This window comes from Nuphar pumila, chromosome 12 (genome assembly GCF_984573655.1).
Source record: "Nuphar pumila chromosome 12, dmNupPumi1.hap1.1, whole genome shotgun sequence".
In the NCBI taxonomy this organism is placed as follows: domain Eukaryota; kingdom Viridiplantae; phylum Streptophyta; class Magnoliopsida; order Nymphaeales; family Nymphaeaceae; genus Nuphar; species Nuphar pumila.
The window spans coordinates 34,117,044-34,134,351 of NC_143260.1; the positions used below are offsets into that span (position 1 = coordinate 34,117,044).

The 17,308-nt window shown below is 35.8% G+C and overlaps 1 long non-coding RNA gene and 1 pseudogene across 1 annotated transcript; one reads left to right on the plus strand and one right to left on the minus strand.

Annotated features, from left to right (window-relative positions):
- Positions 1–1,309: 1,309 nt before the first annotated feature.
- Positions 1,310–3,894, minus strand: LOC149820633 (uncharacterized). Its single transcript, XR_016426568.1, has 2 exons — positions 3,807–3,894; positions 1,310–1,730 (listed from the first exon to the last, which is right to left on the minus strand). It is a non-coding gene; the product is annotated as an uncharacterized LOC149820633 (long non-coding RNA).
- On the plus strand, positions 2,070–2,188 carry LOC149820634 (5S ribosomal RNA; annotated as a pseudogene).
- Positions 3,895–17,308: the final 13,414 nt, after the last annotated feature.

Here is a 17,308-nt window from a genome sequence, read left to right on the forward strand (position 1 = left end):
ATGTATAGGAGCCCTTTTGCAAAGTGTCCAGTTACTGTGAAAAAACCCTCACTGCAACTTGGCTTGCAGTTCAAAGATCAAAAACTAGGCTCAGTCTAGAGAACCATATTTGGTTGGCGGATTCAAGGAGTCCCAGTTATATCTAAGAGGCTCTGATACCAGTTATATCAAAAATCAGATCTTATTCAATTCCAGCATAGAATGTATCTCTTTTGATTTAGCTAGTTCCTTGATTCTAGCTAAATCAGATCCTGAATACACTCATGATAGTTCTGAAAAGTGGTTAGCTTTTTCGATTTACAACGATTTTAGCAAATATAACAGAAAATAATATCAATATACAGTAATTTCCAACAGCATCTCTATTGATTGTAACTGTTTTAGGAGGAAAATATGTTGGGAGGAGAGATGGTGTTATAAATGAGTGGATTTCAAAAATGTCACCATGAAGATGTTGTCAAATCCACGGATTTCTTGTTATCACCACTCCCAAACAGAGCATCGTTTTGAATCAATAGTTTTGGGATGAGAGGCTATGGTGTTATAAATGGACGAATTTTAAAGCCTGTTTGGAATATAAGAACTGGGATAGGAGTTAATGCATTTGGCAAAAAGTTGGTCAAAATATCACCAAGTGGCTGTTTTGGAAGTGATAGCTGGATGGGAGTTAATGCATTTGGGATGGGAAGTGGCGTTGTATTTTTTTTTTTTTTGAAAGGCAAGCTGGGGTTAGGCGGACCCTTACAAGAACAACAGCCGCCCCATGCGGCAGAGGGATTAGATCATGGGCCTTCGTCCCCCTCCCGGTGGTAGTGGCATTGTATTTACACTAAAGCATGCCACTTTCCATCCCAGCTACTAGTTTCCAAACAGGACCTTAACAACATCCTCATGAGGGCGTTGTTACTAAATCTGCCAAATTCATCACCTCTCTCAAACAGAGCTTTAAATTGAGAGCAGAGATCTAGTGCAGCAAGGTACTTGGACCCAATGAATGGATGCCACACCTAGAGTGATCTTTGCTATTATCTGATGCTCGAGCTTTCATGGTTTCATGCTTGCAGAAACACCTTTTTTTTCATCTGCCATGCTTTATATTTATAAATTTCATCTGCGTCAATCTAAAAGATAAATTTTTTATGGACCAAGGAAGAGGTGATTCCCATTTTAAAATGGTAGATTATGTACTACTACCAGCTATTTTCACTTTCTGAAATTAAATTTTGAATTCAGTGGAATTATATCCGAGTAATTTTAATAAATAAACCACATATTAAACTAAAAAATGAGACAAGGCTACTTGGGCACCTTAGCTAATATGACTTTTATTTAAAACTCAAGAACATGAGTTACAAGACACTATAAAGGCACGCTTGCTGAACTTGAACCTAGCAAATTTATTACCAACCAGAAGACTAGTAGCTTCTTGGATAAAGGAGCACAAGATGCTGAACAAAGTGACACATATTGATGTTTCCCTATAGAGAATCGCCTGTGACACACGTTATTATATCATTATGTATTGGAAACCATAGCTTAGATATGTATATATTCTAAGGAAGACGATTAATTCACAGCTCTTCAACAACTGTAGTAGCAGAAGCAACCATGTTCGTTACATTTTCCATACTTTGCCATTCTGTGATTGACACAGTGGTAATTGCATCTATGACATCCCCCATGCCATCCGCTTGGCTTTGCACAATATGTAGCTTCAGCACCTGGAATATCTGCAACCAAAGAAGAACAAACTAAGGTACCGTTTGGATGACACCTAAAACACAGTTTTAAACTCTGGTTTTAGATGAAAATTAGGTTTTGAGGAATTTGGTTGACACCAAAACCCAGCTAAGTGAAAAAGTCCCTCACATCCCAAGTTGTAAACTACTTGGTTTATGGGAAAGGACTTTTCACCCCCTTCTCCTCCTCAACGGTACCCAGCCAATGGCAGAAAGAAGGTCGGGGCTGCGTCACTCACACAGGGCAACGTCATTCAGACATTGAAATAATGCTTGTACTGTGAATAGTGGTAAGTAAGAGAAATAAGGAAAATCACTCTCTTTCTCTCTGGGTGTGATCATACCAGCACTAAAGCACCAGATCCCATCAAAACTCTGAAGTTAAGCGTGCTTGGGCAAAAGTAGTACTGGGATGGGTGACCTCTTGGGAAGTCCTCGTGTTGCACTCTCTTTTACTTTCGTCTCTCTCTCTCTCTCTCTCTCTCTCTCTCTCTCCAACGGGGGCTGGCTTAGGAGCAGCTTGTGCATGTCACCTTGTGTTGGGACACTGTAGATTCAAAACTCAATGGTATAGTTGTATAACTGGTAAGGGTCTGCCTAACTAGGGATGGCAGTGGCCTGGGGCGGGGGCGGGAGACAAGGTCTCCACCCTCGCTCCTTCACAAAATCCTGCCCTCAATCTCCGCCTCCATCCTTCTGAGGGCTTTGATTTTAACCTCCATGCTTGTTTCATATCATCCATCCCCGGTTCAAATGAGGCGAGGCGGGATGGTGCTCGTTTTCCTCGGTCCATTGCCATCCTTAAAGAAGGGTTGAGGATGTGGTGGGGGCAGGGCAAAGGTGGGGATAAGGACGGGGATGAGGCAGGGCAGGGGAAAGCGTAAGTCCATCCCCGCACAGGTTTTGATTTTTAACCTCCATCCCCAGTCCAAACGGGGCAAGGCGGGGCGGGGCCCTGTTTCCCCGGGTCCACTACCATCCCTATGCCTAACCCCAGCTAGACTTAAAGAAAAAAAGGAAATATGTCTCTCTCTTGTGCACTAGAACACACAAACACACAGCTCACTATGTTCTGCCCTGGTTGCTGAAGAAACAATTGAAAGCAAAAAAAAAAATTAGGACAATTTTTTATGAAAAAAAAAAAATTGGATGTCCCATATTGGACTTTTTATTCATAAACTTAAGAAAACTGACCAAAAAAAAGTAGGACAATTTTTTATGAGAAAAAAAATCGGATGTCCCATATTGGACTTTTTATTCATAAACATGAGAAAACTGACCAAAAAAAAGTCAGGTTAAAATTTCTGCGTATTTCATACGACATGAGAAATGCAAGAATCCCACCAGTTTGGGAAGAAGTTTCTTCCAAAACTTTTACCTACAATCAAACGAGGCCTTCATGACCATAAACATAGTAAAAGATTATTTTGCCTCACATAGTTCTTTAAGGTATTTTTTGAGAAAAAGTTATTTTCTTTCTATGACCAATAAATTGAATCTTTCATAATAGTGATATATTTGTATTTTTCGGCACACGGGCATTTGATTGTGGAGACAGCAGCGTTTGCGGGTCGCTGCTGTCTGCACCCCCATGCACCTGGTGCAAATTGCAGACACAAGAGACACCTAGAACACATCGTCCTGCACATCCAGCGGAACACCTTTTAGGTGTCCTGCAATGCTCCACCCCTCCCCCCTAAAGCAGTCGTGTTCGGAACACGCCAGAGAAAAACCAAAAAAATGAAAAATAAAAGAGATGAACACTTACAAAAACTCAGCTTGTCCAGGACACCTCTGTGCCTGGCCAGCAGTGTCCAGACAGGACTGCTCTACACAGTCTTATCACACAATCAAACAAGCCCTAAGAATTGATGGAGACAAAGAGAACTTGTCGGGCTATAGGTTTAGCAACATAGCCATGAAATGAAATACCAACACTTGTGAACTACATATTTTTTTTCATAGATGCTCATGTCTTGTGGTAGAACCACAATGAAAGAAGAGGAACACTTGAAAAAGCTTCAATGGTGAAAGAGAAAGATGAGGAACATAAGTTTATTGGCTCACCAGAAGAAGCAAGGAGAAGGACAAACAAGAGCAGGGTCGAGACAGTGGCTGCCCTGAGAAACTTAGCCATGTTGGTTTTTGTGATGCAGCATTAGGCAGTATTCTAGAGAATTTATAGCATTATACAGTTGACTTTCCTGACAAACTATAATGCCCATCATTATTTTTTTTAATCAAAAGATGATGTAAGTGAATGGATGTTTATATTATAATATAATGTTTAGTTATGCAACTACGTATATGCCTACACCCTAAGTACATTTTACAACTAAACATAGAAAAGTATATAAGATCACTTCTTCCCATCAACAGGGAAATACATGACATAAGCTCTTTAACCCACTTGCACACCTATCAAAGGACCTTATGCATATGACGATGACTGCACATCATCCCTTTATAAATATTGTTAGTCTTTTCTACTGTGAGTTGGAGACTCAGTTTGTTATATATATGACAATTGAAATACGTAAACTATCAAAATATATAAACTAGCATGAACCAAGATTTTCATAGGTTTTTTTTTGCAAACCTAACCCTGCAAATTTATTCGGCATCATCCATTTGCTTGAAATCGACTACTGGATCATCGTAATCGGATCAAGAAATGTGATTTTATATGCAGTTCAGATTTGTTGATTTTAAAACCTTGGAAGATCCTTCTTAGACATCTTAATAGGATGATCTAAGTGTCTGTTCCTATAAAACTAAGCATCTAGATCGCCTACAGAGAAATTTTAGTAAAAAAATAAGAAAAAAAACTTGTGAAAATCTCGGTGTATGCATACCAGTTTACATATCTTGCTGGTTTATATATTTCAGTTACCATATATATATATATATATAGTCATTAGAATATGAGAACTGGGGATATGAAAACTAATGTGTGAACCACGGTTTTCATGAATTTTTTGTTCTTTTCTTTTGAATCTAACAGTAGAGATGTGATCTACATGATTGGTTTTATAAGAACCTGCTCTTGAATCATTCAATTTTCATGTATAAACAAGATTTTAAAATCAATGGCTCATAATCTTCATAAATATTTAAGCATTCAAAAATCACATTTTCATCAAAAATACACAATTCAATGGTTGATTCCTAGCAAATTCACCATGCCAAGCACATCCACATGGTTGGATTTGCAGAAAAAAATGTTGGAAATGCCTATATTTCTAGTTCCCATATTCTAGTGACTAGAAGACGCAAAACAATTAAATAAAAATTACCTTAATTATTGTCATAGTTTTTATATTTTATTTATTTGATTAAACCTCATGAAAGTGATCTACAAGGTTTGTTTAGTAGAAGAAAAAGAGTTGAATCATCTTATTGTGACATCTAAGTAGGTTTTTTAAGGACTTGAAAAATCAACTGCCATAATGCACTAAAATTTCATGCTCAAAAAACATATTTTTAGAATGAAATAACACGATACAATGTTTTGATTCTTAGCAAACAAACTACGTTGAACAAATTTATGTGATCAGAATAAGTCTATATAGTTTGAACTTATGGTTTTCAGGATTGTTAATAGTGTCATTACATACAAACGAGTTTTGATCTCCTGTGTGCAAGTTACTTTGATCCAAACTGTCCTCATGGATAAATTCAACATGTTCAAAATAGTGAAAAAACGGCTTTTGGATGCTTTTTTGATGAAAAAACATAATTTGATGACTGGGGAAAGTATCGCACATTTTGGGCCATCAAATTTTGAAACCTTATAAAATCCTACCTCATATATAATCGAACGATTCAAAAGTTAATCCCCACTAAGTGAAACATGTAGATCACATCTGTGAGGTTGGTTTTATGAAAAATAACAGAAAAAATTACAAAAAAATAATGTTTGGAGGTCTTGGTGACAAGACCAACTATATATATATATATATATATATATATATATATATATATATATATATGGGTGTATTGTTGAATGTCATTCTTGTCAGATGTGCGCACGATCAAGGGCGCTACAGGTCTCTAAAAAAAAGTCTTTGGTAGCCATCACAACCGCCACTAAAGACTGCCTTTGTAAAAAAAAAATGCCAGGCAATCAGCAGCTGAGATCCATCTGACAGTGTCATCCTAAAGACACACACATGACCAGGAGAACCAGCTGGGTAGCTAGAGCAAATTGGTTTGGTCAGACAGCTACCTTTTGAGGGCTGCCTGGACAGTTTACAATCCATGCCCAAGCTTCTTCCCACTCCAAAGGTTTGGTTTTCTTCTGGCTAGTAAATCCAGCATTTGTATGCAGCCATTCACTTTCAGTGTATTGACGTGGACTACCTTGAAAAATAGCAGTAGAGCTTATGATGACATTTATAATTTGTGGTCTAATCCGCAAACATGACACAGGTGAGGAGCCAACCCTAGGACAGGGTTGGGCTAACTTATGTACTGGTTGTTATGTCAGTAGCAGCATTGGACAATTAAGTTGGGGTGAAAGAATTGTTGCACCATGATCTCTCTCTGATATATATATATTTATATATATATGTGTGGTATGAATTAAGAGTTTCATAGTTTTTTACTTTTTTCAAAAACTTTACCCTAGGGGTGTGATCTAGATGCTTGATTTTATAAAAACATACTCTTGGATCATCTAATTATGATATATAAGAATGATTTTTTAAGCGTTGAAAACCAATAACTTAGAATTTTCATAAATATTCAATCATAAAAAATCACATTTCTTAATCTGATTATGATGCTCTAAAAGTTGGTTTCTAGTAAATGGACAACGCCGAATGCATCTTCAGGGTTAGATTTGCAAAAAAAACTATGAAAATCACAACAAGAAAGATGCGTATTAGTGATGGTCGCTATCCATCGCAAATTCTGGCGCTAACGTGTTTAGCGACGGATTCACGATGGATAGCGTTCGTCGCATAATCTTAGTCACTAAATTATGACAAAATTTATCTGTTACCAGTCTGTCGTTATTTAGTGATGGATTAGCGATGACTTATGTTTGTCGCTAATTAGCGACGAACTGACGACGGATTATATCTGGATATAATCCATTGCTAACTTTTGGTCGGCACGTTAGTGACGGATTAAAGTCCATCGCAAACCATCGTCTGATTGAAATTGGCGTCGGCTTGGCGATAGAAATAATTCATCTCTAATCCGTCGCTAATTAAAAAAAAACAATTTAAATTATGAAACTCGAGAAAATTTTCTCGTAATACAATTCATATAATCTGCTTATAAAAAACAAAATACATATACAGGTGAAACAAAATTAACACAGGTTCTAAGTTAAACAATAAAATACAGTATTTGCCAAGTTATAATTAATTACAAGTAAGACAAACTAATTAAATACATGAAACTAATCGTCGTCAAGATTCGAGGCATTATCCTCTTCATTTTCTCGATCTACCTCTTTCTCCATACCTTCGTCAACTCCTCTACGCTGATCATTTCGAGCATCCTATAAGAGAACCAAACTGTTAATATTTATAAACAAAATGCTCATATGTGTTATAAAACAGTCAAAAACTTGCATATTAATTCTATCATGCTCATATGTGTTCTAAGGCAGTCAAAAAACTTTACATGTGATTCTATCATGCTCATATATTTTCTAAGACAGTAAAAAAACTTTATGTGTGATTCAATCATGCTCATATGTGTTCTAAGGCAGTAAAAACACTTTATACGTGATTCTATCATGCTCATATTGTTCAAAAGCAATAAAAAACTTTATATGTGATTTTATCATGCTCATATGTGTTCTAAGACAATAAAAAAACTCTATATGTGATTCTATCATGCTCATATGTGTTCTAAGGCAGTAAAAAATTCAAGATTAATGGTAATAATGCTACTACATTTAGAGGTTCCCATTAAACAATAAACTGAACCTTCAAAAATTAACTTCAATATTACTAGCGACCAATTTGATATTAACCACATCAAAGGCCAAGTCCTATGACTAGAGTTGGTTCTGCAGTTCCTCACTGTTAAACAACATTAACACCCAAGTAATTACATGCAGAAATAAAAACAAACAGGGGTCTCCCAATTGGGTGCAGTTTCTTTGTGTAATAAATGGGAAAAGGAATCAAAATAACTTAAAGCTTTATTTGCCAAAAAAACAGAAGATGATCTATTTTCTAGATAACTATTAGTCCAAGAAATTGACATTGACTATATGGAATAGAAACTCATTTAGAAATAATGAGTAGAATCAATTTCTTATAAAAATTATTAATGCAGAAGAAGGAAATTATGTTGAATGGGACATGTCAAAATGGATGGGGAAACTCTACCTTAACATCAATGAGGTATACATTATTTTCTTCAAAGAAGCTAACAAACTTCTTTAAATTCTCCTCTATATGATGGTAATGACCACTATATGGCCAAAGAGCCTGGAGTAAATGATAAACATGCTGAGCAGAAAAAAAAAATGAACTTTCAAATAGGCAGAGTTCAAATGCAAATATAAGCAAATGTATAAACATCGTAACAAGATTGATGTCATAATACTAAAGTCATACAATGTAGATAAGTGAATTCAAAAGAAAAAAGTTGTTACAAATTGCAATGAAAATCAAATTTCACTGACTTCAACAGTCATATATACGCAACTATTAGATGAATAATAATTGAATGATCACATGACAGGAAAAAAAGAAATATTGAATCACATATTCACGAGGTTGCTAAAACAAAATATCACAACCAACACTGAGTAGGACACCAAGCTCTTCCCCAAAGGCATCTAGATATGGTGAAGGCCATGGTGATTGACGAGCAAATCTTTGCAGTAGGATGGTGATCCTCTGTTTAAAGAGTAAAATAGAGTCAACAAGGAGCAGCAAAACAGAATTCAGGGAAAACATTAATCCAAATGACAATAACATATTCAAAATAAAACCTTGATCAAAAGAAATATGTCGATACCAGCAGCACAAGACATCGCATGTTGTTGGCACTCACTCTCCCTAGTCAAGAACAAAGTTACAACTGTAAGTAACCACCATGATGCACAATCCATACAAAAGTCTCCATCGAAAGAACTGCTTCATGAAAACATAAAAGAGTAAAAAGAAAAAAGAAAAAGAACCTGCAGCAAGAGAAACATTTGGGAGAGCATAATCTACCACATAACAAGCATAGTGTTGGTTGCTCCAAATAAAATTGGCATTGAAGGCATTGACTCTTTATATGCCTAAAACAACATACACACTATTATGGGACAACAGTCAAACCTCACAAATTTATTCCTCATGTAGCAGAACAAGACGCGAACACACTTTTAGGAGGACAACCAACCTCTCCAAGAGATCCTGGTAAAGATGAGGCAAACTCCTAAAAGTATGGGACCAAGTGAAAAACAATTTTAAGATTTTGCTACTCAAGAAACAACCCAACTAAACAAACAATCAAGAAACCATGAATGAACCACACATAAACACAAACTTCAGAAGGGAAGAACATTTACCATTCATCCCTCCAACAAAGTCAACCCCCTCGGCCAATTGTTGCAGGCAAAGATTGTTGTAGCCAGTTTTGGTGCCCCTGCAAAGGAACTCTGGACGTGGAGGGAGGGACCAAGGGGCATCGATGAGGCGGCAGAGTCGCCGTGGCCAGCGGCAGACGAGGAGGAGGAGCCACCCATTGTGCTGTCGAAGGGCCGCCGCCCACTACAAGAAACCTGTGGATTAGCGACGACCTAAACCCCTCGCTAATTCGTTGTTAAGCTGTTTAGCGACAAATTAGCGATGGATGTCTTTCATCGTGATTTTTTCGACGCTAATTAGCAACGGAATATATATGTCGCCCATTCCGTCGCTACATAGCGACTGACAGTATCTGTCGCAAGTTTCGTCGCTAAGGTGCGTCGGAATAACGAATGGCAACATCCGTCGCAAGGCCGTCGTTACTGTACGACGACTTTGGTTTAGCGACGAAATTATATTCGTCGCTACATTTAACACTAATAGTACTTAGCGACGGATAAGTCCGTCGCTAATCCGTCGCAAAAAAGGAAAAAATAAAAAAAAATATTTGAAAATTAAATATCAAGAAAAAAAATTGTGACAATTTATATTTCCTGTGAATAAAAAACAAAGTACACATCAAAATACATATAAAAGGAAACTAAAACAATTAATCCATCCACTTTAAAATTCGCAAGTTCTAATTATTTAGAATTCAACATTTATATTTTTTAATAAAAAAGAAGGAAGAACAAATTTAACACATGAATCTCATCATCGCCAAGATTTTGTGCGTCCTCTTGTTCATTGCCTTCATCTGTTTATTCAGCGCCACTACGTTGATTATCGCCAGCAACCTACACAAAAAAAGAAAGGTCAGTACTGATAAACAAAATATATTGAAATAAATTATACTCTATTTGTGATTCTATCATCCTCTTATGTGTTCTAAGGCAGTAAAAAAACTGTATATGTGATTCTATCATGCTTATATTTATTCTAAGGCAGTAAAAAAACTGTATATGTGATTCTATCATGCTCATATGTGTTCATAAAGCAGTAAAAAAAGCTTATATGTGATTCAATCATGCTCATATGTGCTCTAAGACAGTCAAAAAAATTGTATATGTGATTATATCATGCTCATATGTGTTCTAAGGCAGGCAAAAAATTATATATGTGATTATATCATGCTCATATGTGCTCTAAGGTAGTCCAAAAAACTGTATATGTGATTATATCATGCTCATATGTGTTCTAAGGCAGGCAAAAAACTGTATATGTGATTATATCATGCTCATATGTGCTCTAAGGTAGTCCAAAAAACTGTACATGTGATTCTATCATGCTCATATATGTTCTAAGGCAGTCAAAAAATTGTATATGTGATTTTATCATGCTCATATGTGCTCTAAGGTAGTCAAAAAAATATGTGATTCTATCATGCTCATATGTATTCTAAGGCAGGCAAAAAAATGTATATGTGATTCTACCATGCTCATATGTGTTCTAAGGCAATTAAAAAACTTTATATGTGATTCAATCATGATCATATGTATTCTAAAGGCAGTAAAAAAATTGTTTTCGTGATTCTATCATGCTCATATGTGTTCAAAAGCAGTAAAAAAACTGTATGTGTGATTATATCATGCTCATATGTGTTCTAAGGCAGTAAAAAAAAATTATATATGATTCTATCGTAATCATATGTGTTCAAATGCAGTAAAACTAATATACTAAAATATTATATAAAAGTTCAGTATTGATAAACAAAATATACTGAAATAAATTATATCCAATGCACCTAAGTTAATGCAATCAAAGTTATATGAAATCTAACGACATGCAATATATCACATGAAACTTTCATACCTGAGAGGCACCTGCAATCGAAGTACCCTTGTTCTGTATAAAACTGGTCAACTCATTTCGGAGAACGTCGACAATTGTTTCATGGAAGTAGTCACACATTGTGTCCTTAACGATCTGACGTACATCATCACCGGAAAAAATATGGTACTTGGAGTTGATGTCGACGGGAGAAGTTTGTGAGCCGTAACTGGAGGAAGCAACAACTGGTGAGGTGTTCATATTACTCCCAAACCCGAACACACGACCCTTTTTGGGTTCACCTGCTGCAGTCACCCATGCTGCAAGATCAAATGATGGATGCTAAGTAGAGTCATCGCCATATCGCTCTTCCATCTGTTGCTCATATGCCTCCTACAAGATAATGTTTACAGTATGCATTAATAATGAAGAATTACAATTTTTATGATAACTTGTATATTACAATGATTATTAATACAATAAATATATATCATTGTCGTTCTCGCCTTTTCTGATACGAACTCTCCCGTGGTCTTACATTTATGTGTTTCAACAAACATATCCATGTACGGTACAATGCCTCCTTTTTCTGCTTCCTGTGAAGTGAAATGATAAAAGATTTAGTAAACAGGTTTGCAACAATACTTATAAGATTGACAATATATTGATGAGTTGGCATTTTCTTCAGGTGACTCCCAAAAGTCTTAGATCCACTTGTGTGTAGATGAGCTTCAGGCATTTTTGCTCGATTTTATGCAGCCTTCGATGAGCGATTGCAAAATACATCCCCCGTCCACTTGTCGCACATTCCCTTCCAATAATCCTTCCTGATAGTAATAGGGTCATGACCCTTCTACTATAGTGGATCATCTATTCCGTCAGATACTTTCTTTGTTGCAGTCTTCATATTGTACAACATGTTTGCAAATCGATTAACAGTCACCTTCTGTCACACCTTCCTTGCATCATGTTTCTCTGTCGTAGTCGCGAAGCGATTCGAAGCCTGTATATATTTTCAGAAAGTTAGTAGACATGACTATAACAAAAAATTAAATATGAAACACATTAACTATAACAAACAACTGTATATCGTGAATGAGGACCACAATCTGTCTATCACCACTTTTGGATACTTTTTTCATTGAGCGACCGGTCCTGGTAGATGTTGAAGAAGTGAATTCCTAATATCGTGTACTACTTCTTGTGGTTCAAACCTCGTGTTGCACATGAATTGGTATACAGTAAATATCAATATATAATATTTATAAGATATGCAGTAAGTAAAAATGAAATACTTACGATCGATTATCGATATACAATATTCGAACGAGTCTTCTTATGTCAGGTTGAGAAGACTCTACATCCTTTGTTGGCTCCTGACTTGTATGATCAACTGGTGTAAGTGGGTCATGTACATGCGAAACATCATCTGTAAAAAATATGTTAGAAATTCTTAGAATGCGTATTTCAACTAATCAAACATCAAATTAGTTAAATGATATACCTATCAAAGGAGCTCGTGAAGATGAAGGCTAAGTTTGGCTACTACTAGATAAACGACCACTGTAAGCTCCACGAACCATATTCTAACGAATAAAAAATGACATGCAATATATTCAAATTGTTTCAAATCATTCACATCAATGCAATACATTTCAATACATTCAAATAATTCAACTATCAGTATTGCAATACATTCAAATCATTGGAATACCGACAAATCATTCACATTATTGCAATATATTCAAATCATTCACATCAAGTATTGCAATACATTCAAATCATTCACATCAAGTATTGCAATATATTCAAATTATTCAAATTATTCACATCAAGTATTGCAATACATTCAAATAGAGGTTTGTATTACAAGATTTTGCTCACTAACTTGAGAATTCTTTCTCATCACTTGTTTAACTTTCATATTCTTCTTCTTCTTCTTTATTGTTTGCTCATCCACTTGGTATATCATTTGGATCACATTCTTCTATGAATGTTTCATCTACCAATGGAGATATGACATGGATATCATGCGCAACATCGTGACCATAAGAGAAGTCATAGATATCATCTGATTGATAGTAATCACTCTCTTCAGTTAACCTGTCTTCATGTAATTGATCATACTCAGGGTATAGTTTGGACTTCACCTTGCAAACTACCCACCATTCATTTCTATCTGACTTTTTTGTACTCGGATATGAAGTATAATAAACTTATTGAATTTGCGAGGATAATATGAATGGTTCATATGTTTCAAACCTTGATTTATGATTCACCTCCACAATGCCTAAGGCTTTGTCGACTCTTGTTGCAGTTGGATCAAACCAATGACACTTGAATAAAGTTACCATATTATTTATGCCTAAGTAAGTCAACTCCATTATTTCCTCTATAACACTATAGTAATCATGTTCATTTTCACCGTAGCTGCTACCCTTGACACACACACCACTATTCATTGTTGATATGTTTATACCGTAATCTTTTGTATGGAATCGATAACCATTTACAATGTACCTGTTGTAACATTGCACAACTTTGGTCGGACCATTTTGTAAATCACATATTCCTTGATCTTTAACATCATCATGGCAGACCTACACACAAACATATGATTGTGATCACGCCTAATTAAGTAACTTAGTGTTGTTTACAAGTACACAATTTATGTGAGTGTCCTTACCAACTGTTTCAACCACTCCACAAACTTAGTTTCACGTTCTTTTTATACTTCTGCATCAGTGAGATGTGAAACTTCTCTTCGCAACTCCAGATCAAATCGTCTGCAAACCACAAATACTTATATTATTGAACCATGTATGCACATATAGAACATAAAAGGATTTAGAATTGTGTTGCGTCTACATATACTTACTCGATGTATGGGTTGATTGCTGAGCAATTAAAAAGAATATATATATGTGTTGCATCTTGCTCTCGATCTGTCAAGAGTCTTGATCGACAACTACCAAATGCATGCCCAAGTGGTTGAAATATCGACAACTTGTCAGCTATAGTTACTGGTTCTCTATCATCGTTACGAGACGAACATGTGTAACATATTGGAATGTGCAGTTCAAAGTATATAGATGAGAAATTTAAAATCTCTTCTAAAGTATACGCCTCACAAACAGACCCTTCTACTCTTGCTTTATTTCAAACCTTTTTTTGAGGTCAAACATGCATCTCTCAAAAATATACATTTCAAATTTGAAATGTCTGTCATTGAAGAGACAAATATAAGAAAACATATACCTTTCAAATGGGTACATCCATCGATACTGCACAGGACTACCAACCCTTAGTTCATATGGCAAATGTATGATCAAATGTTCCATAACATCGAAAAATATTCGCGGAAAAATCTTTTATAGAAGACAAACAGTAGTGATGACAGAGTCCTCGAGATTCTTTATATCAGATACTACGACTTTCGATCCGCACAATATTCTAAAAATCCACTTAACTCAGACAATACCCCCCATATAGGTTTGTGTAATATATCATGGAATGCTAGGGGTATCAATCGTTGCATAAAGATATGACAATCATGGCTCTTCAACCCATATTACTGTCCATCGTCAATCTTCACAGCCCGAGCAATGTTAAAGATATATCAATCTGAAAATCACAATTGTCTCAACCATTGACATACCTGCTTTATTTGATCAGGTCCAAGCATGTACCTTGTCTTTGGTTTCAGTACTTTTGCATTATACTCTTTGAGTTTCAATTCTGGTCTTTTACATATTACGTCTAAATTCATACGAGCCTTCGGATTATCCTTTGTTTTCCCTTTAACATTCATTACTGTATTGAACACATTATTAAACACATTTTTCTCCACATGCATCATATCCAAATTATGTCGTATCAATAATGTCGGCCAATATGTAGTTCCCAAAAAATGAATTTCTTTGTCCAATTGTGATCAGGAAGGGTGTCAGACTACGAGCATCTGTTAATACATCTGGAAAGTATCGCAATCTTCTTAAAATCTCTATGCCATACAATCTTATGGGTGGACCTTCTATTTCAGTTGTACCTACTCGAAACACATTCCTTTGTAGTCAGAACGGATGGTCGCTGGGTAGAAATCGACGATGACACTCAAACCAGCAAGGCTTCCTTCTATGCGTCAATCTAAAAGTTTTTGTATCCTCCATGTAGTACGGACATGCCAACCTCCCATGTGTGCTCTAACCAGATAGCATACCATATGCAGAAAAGTCACTGATTATCCTTAGAACAACGACCTTAATATTGAAATTTTGTTTTTTTTGGGCATCATACGTAGTAACACCATCATCCCACAGTACTTTTAGTTCATCAATCAATGACCTTAAATATACATCAAGATTTTGGCCAGGTGAGGTCGGACCAGGAATCAAAAGAGACAAGAAAAGATTTAGACATTTCATATACAAGCTTGGTGGAAGGTTGTATGGAGTTACAAATACTGGCCAACATGAGTATGGAGTTGATCTACCCCCAAATGGATTAAATCTATCTGTACGTAAACCGAGTCTAACATTTCTCACTTCCATTGCGAAGTTCTGATGGGTACGATCAAAGTGCTTCCAAATTTTCGCATCAACAAGATGCGTGATCTTATCTTCATCATGTCGAACTTTATTTTGCATGTCATCTCATGTGTTTAGTTGTCCTTGGAGACATATACAATCGTTGAAATCTAAGAGTGACTTGTATAAAACTTATTTTCATCTCGTGCTACCATTGCCTCTTGTCTTTGGCTTGAACCGAGGATGCCTACATGACATGTTGTTTTACTGATCCTTGAAATACAACATGCAGTGATTTAGACAAACATCTATCTTTTTATACCCCATACCTAGAGCGTTGACCATAACCTTCACACGATAGAAATTTTGTGACAATTTCTCATCTTTGGGCAACATACTCTTTACAATCAGGCACAAACGGTCAAAACATGATTGACTCAAATTATACTCGGACTTCAAATTCATTAGTTGAAGAACTGCAGACAAGATAGTATGACTCTCACAACCGTTTTAAAGTGGCTCATCAGCATCTTTAAGTAAATCATAAATGTACTAGCTGCATTGTTTGGTGATTCTTCATCTACTTCAGTTGTTACATCATTAGGACCCATAGCAGAACCCAGCTCTGTTTTTGCTGCATCAAATATCAAATTCATATATTGATTATCGTGTACCACATTCACCCGTGCATCAAAATTGTTTCTAAATTCTTCACCATGAAATGTCTAATTTTGATAATCGCTCACAAAACCCTTTCTGTATAGGTGATGTCTAACACCATGAGGTTCTACAAATCGATTGTTCTTACAAATCTTGCAGGGACACCTAATCCGACCTGTAGGATCCACGGTACTGACACTTGCCGACCTGAAAATTCAATAAAACTTTCAACACCAACTATATATTCATGCGATAACTCATTGTCAACTATCCTACGGTACATCCATTCATGGTTTGCAATCATTTTGTCGTATGATGTTATGAATAGTATCTTAATCAGTTAAAAGAGAATCATCATAATGTTATGATAAATAAAATATCAAATTTATCATGCAATATATGATGTCATACAATCACAAGAATTATGCTGCGTGCATTGATAACTTAATATTTTCATGTGCAAACTATTCATAAAACTATACATTCACTTGAAGCATGCTTTTATTATACAATTTCAGATGTAAGTAATAAATAAATTGAAAGTAACTACATGCAAGCCTGGATATAATCACATTCAACATTGCAATACATCGAAAACATTCATATCAAAAAAATGTCAAACATGTACCTGCAGCAAACACACTCTAATATCCTACTAACTACTATCATGCCTAGTATGAAATCCGTACTCCAAAAATAAGAACACTTCTATTCTCATACATTTAAATCATGCTCAACATGATCTCTAAACTCTAACAAAACAATCCTAGATATCAACAACTAAGTGAGTGTGTGAATAGTAAAGTGTTGCATCCAATAAATTAAATAACATGTGATGCACTTGCATCATGTACTCACCACAGATATTTACCCAATTTGCATTGATTTTGTAAGTTACTTACCACGGGTGGTGGGGCACAAGCGGGATCCGTTGAAAATTTTTCAAGAGACAACGTGTTAAAATGAAGTCACCCTCAGCTGAAATCGAAAAATCTTGCATTGGTTTTTTATCTAAAAAATGTGA